The 3,930-nt window shown below is 44.0% G+C and overlaps 1 long non-coding RNA gene across 3 annotated transcripts in view; it reads right to left on the bottom strand.

Annotated features, from left to right (window-relative positions):
* Positions 1-725: 725 nt before the first annotated feature.
* The window catches only part of LOC112488289 (uncharacterized), a 34,438-nt gene continuing 31,233 nt past the window's right edge, over positions 726-3,930 (bottom strand). For all 3 annotated transcript variants that reach the window (XR_003052177.1, XR_003052178.1, XR_003052179.1), the window contains 2 exons: positions 1,527-1,637; positions 726-1,370 (listed from right to left, as the gene is read on the bottom strand). This is a non-coding gene — a long non-coding RNA (uncharacterized LOC112488289). The remainder of the gene's footprint in view (positions 1,371-1,526; positions 1,638-3,930) is intronic.

The raw sequence follows: 3,930 nt of genomic DNA, 5'->3' as shown, positions 1-3,930 counted from the left end.
GCCTGCGGTCTAGACGACAGTCCAACTGGACCCATAACAATATAATAGAACTGGGGGGGGGGGGCGGGGGCACAATCAATAAAGACTATTTTAGACCTGACTGGTGCTGGAGGTCTACACACGTGTGTGTGTACGTGTGTGTGTACGTGTGTGTGTTACTGTAATGTTTTCATTCAAAAACACCTGCAGAGTTACAGGATTTACTGTCTGTGGATTTATTCATCTGTCTGTGAACCAACCGACTGCCACTCTTTCACACAATGATAGGACGTACGTGTGTGTGCGTGTGCGTGTGTGTGTGATACAGGCTGAGAAATGATAGAATCCTCAGAGCTGTCACTGCGGCTGATGAGGAACATGAAGCTGATTTCACTTCTCTTTTGTTTGTGTGTTTTTTAATACGACTGACAGGATGTGAACAACAGCGTCTGTTGACTGAATAACCTCATATTTCTGTACAACAAGTATGTGATATTAGCAGGACTAAAAGTAATACTTTTCAGTCTCACGTCTGTTTCCTGTTTTACATCCCTCACTTCCTTTAATTCTGCTTTTTTTTTTAAATTTATGCTCCAAGTATCATCGCTCCCTTTTTTTCCACAAAATCTCTGTTCAGAAAATCATGGTCAAATCCAGTCAGAACAGAGCAGCTGTCAATATTTCATATTATATAACGCTATAGTTTGGTACCAAACAACAACAAGGTCTTTTTTTTTTCTTTTTTCTTTTTAAAGTGCCAAATTCATCCACTCACTTCTGTTTACTCGACAGACCGACTGCTACAGTCTGCATTCTCCTTTGTTAAAGGAAGCCAAACACCAGCGGAGCATCCCACCACCAGGACACGACTGGTTACCTGGCTGAGATTTGTTTAAATGGCAACCAATGAAATAAATAAATAAATAAATAAACAAACCGCTGTTCGAGTCTGAACTTGTTGTTTTTACATCACAAAATACTGCAGTGCATCATCACCACCACCACCATCATCATCATCATCATCATCATCACTCTGAGTGGATCTGTCTCACCTTGGTTGCACAGGCTGAAGCGCGTGAGGACAATTCCAAGAAAAAGTGAAACGAGGAAGAGTCTGTTTCCACAGTTCATGTCTCCTCCGACATCCACGGCCGACTTCATCTGGAGGAGGTGTAACCAGGGTCAGACAAAAAAGAAAAAAAAAAAAAAAAAAAAAAAAAAAAAAAAAAAGGAGACGGCGATCCTCCACAACCTCCTCCAACTCCCTGCTCCCGCTCCTTACATTGGCTCCTGCCCGCAGACAACTGCTGGACGGCGGGAGGAGAGATCCATCCTTCACCCGCAGGAATCAGCAGCAGCAGCGGCGGCGGCGGCGGCAGCGCAGACACAACCTGGACAAAGTCGCATAAAAAAATTAAAAAAACAAAACAACCTAAAGTCAGATGATTTCACTTGTCAGTGAATAACTTTGAAACCTCCCACTGACTCGGGTCAACGTTAAAGGACTGTTTCAAAAAAAAGAAAGAAACCCGAGGAAACTAAAATACCTCATTAATCAGGTCCGTCTGAGAGGCGCACACGGACCGGTGTCGGATGTAAGGCTCCTCCCGGTCCCTGCAGCTGGTTCTCCGTGGACCGACCGTCAGCCCCGGTGTGATCTGTGCGGTGAACAGAGAAACGACTGGGATGAAGCGGAGGAGCAGCACAAACCACGGCTACAGCGGCGGAGACTGTGCGCATCTGTACAGGAGACTCGGCACTAGAGGGGGTTAGCTGACAAGGCAAAACGGTGTGTGTGTGTGTCAGAGAGAGAGAGAGAAAGAGAGAGAGTGTGTGTCATGAACAGGTTCAAGTGCACGGTTTCCCTAAATGTCTTCAGTGACCTTAGAAATAAAATATGGAATTTCTGGCCGGCAAAACTTTGACCTCCTTTAAGACCGTTTGGAGGATAATAAAAAAAAACTACTTAGTTATTTAGTGCCACCCCCTCCCCCCCCCACACACACACTCACACACACAACCCAATCAGCAAAAAGTCATATCCAAAAAACCACATTTCAAATCCAAGACCAACAGCATCACCTTCAGAAAATAAAAAAAACCTAACATTATTTAATGAATAATTAAAATGATGACAAGAAAACATGTGGATTATATATTTACTCTCTACATTGTTTATATACTGTTTCTATGTCAACTTAAAAAAAAAAAAGATGTCAAGCCATGACCAAGATCCAAACTGTCAGCCGTCCACCCACGCTGAGAACTCGTACTTTGCAAATCGACCAATCAGGATGCACCGTTTTATTGCTCTTTGTAAATTTAAATATATACACAGGAAATCTAAAATTATAATATAATATATATATATTCATGAAGTCAGTTTGTGACTGCGTTCTGTCCTGTGTCTCTGTGAGCGCGAGGTCATGTGACAACAGTCGTCGTAAACAGTCGTTCCGTCTTTACACACGAACACACTGGTCAGACTGTAATTCCTGATCATTGTCTCGTTACAAAAGGACACTAATTAATCCTTTGTTTGTATGGAGAAGTAGGGATTTGACTTTGAACCTGTGGACCAGTCCATAGGGGGCGCCACCATTCCTCCTAGTTTGCAGCCAGACAGGTGCCACATTTGTTCATTTGTGTACGTGCACAGCGGCGCCCCGCTGACTTCTGGAAAACTGGAAATCTCACGCTCTGCTCTAATGTAGAAATAGATTTCCAGAATGGCGAGGACGGCCATTACATGGGCACCGAGGCGGAGGAGGCACTTTGTGTTCGGCGTGTCGCTACAGCAGACTCTCATCCCACAGGAGGCGCCGCTTTGTTTCCGTCCGTTCGCCTCTGCCTGCCAAGGCCCCAATGTCAGCCAAGATTAGGGAAGGTCTTCCTCTCGTCTTCATGGACGTCTCATTGAGTGTGTAAGCAAACTCGCCTCAACTTGACCGGGTTAAACAAAGCAGCGCCGGCCGCTGTGCCCGGGAGCCGCTCAATCGGAACATAGAAAACATCTTCCTGTCAGCACAGAGGAGGTAAATACATCAACGTCACCAACCCTTCGCCGCTGCTTAGCTCCCAGCCAATCGCCAAACAACTGTGTAAACAGTTTGGAGGACAAGGCGACTGTGGTTAGGGTGGTGGGAGTATCTGTTCTAACTTCAGGAGGCCAAAACTGTACTTTCTAGACTAGTGTTTCCCAAACTTTTCTTGCAGGGATCCATATTTTAAAAGCCACAAAACTTCGCAACCCAAGTCAACAGACATTATTTTCATAAACTCCTGGGAAACATGATGTGACCCATCTGAGGGTCGCGACCCAGTCTATGGGAAACAATGTTCTATAGGAACAGACAGGGGGCGCTGCAGGGGATTCTGCACCCGGTGGAAGGGTATGATAAAGGACCCCGAATGTAACACACAGAAAAGTGAATTTATTTTGACATTCTTAGCGTTTTCATTCACCTCACATGTGAAAGGTCCCCCAGACAATAACCATTTTAGTGGTACTTATCGCCTCCAAGTGGCAGCCTGTTGTAGCGCATCTGCTGTTAACAAGAATTTCACCAGCGTGGGGTCAAAAAAGTTCATAAAAAAAAGGACAATTTATGATTATGAATCGACTGGATAATTATAATATAATGTTGATATATAATCATATATTTTTTGCCGCCCTCCGTCCAATCACCTTCCACCCAGGGGAGAGTTTGTTGCTGGTTTAAAGATGGATGAAAGTTGCACTTAAAGTGGTGATTGAAAAAAGTTTAGAGTTCTGTCAATTGTTTATTTTGTTGTGAATGGGAAAAAAACTGCACTTTTATAGCCCCAATGTCAACTTTTTTTTTTTTTTTTTTGCAGTTTGGACATTTTCCCAGTCAATAAGATTCTCCTACAGCAGTAACTATAACACGAATACAACTACATCATCCACATAGAGTGACAGGACGATGG

This window comes from Cynoglossus semilaevis, chromosome 16, assembly GCF_000523025.1.
Source record: "Cynoglossus semilaevis isolate Cse_v1.0 chromosome 16, Cse_v1.0, whole genome shotgun sequence".
Classification (NCBI taxonomy): domain Eukaryota; kingdom Metazoa; phylum Chordata; class Actinopteri; order Pleuronectiformes; family Cynoglossidae; genus Cynoglossus; species Cynoglossus semilaevis.
Note: the sequence above shows the minus strand (reverse complement) of the source record. Positions and strands in the feature narration are given on the sequence as shown.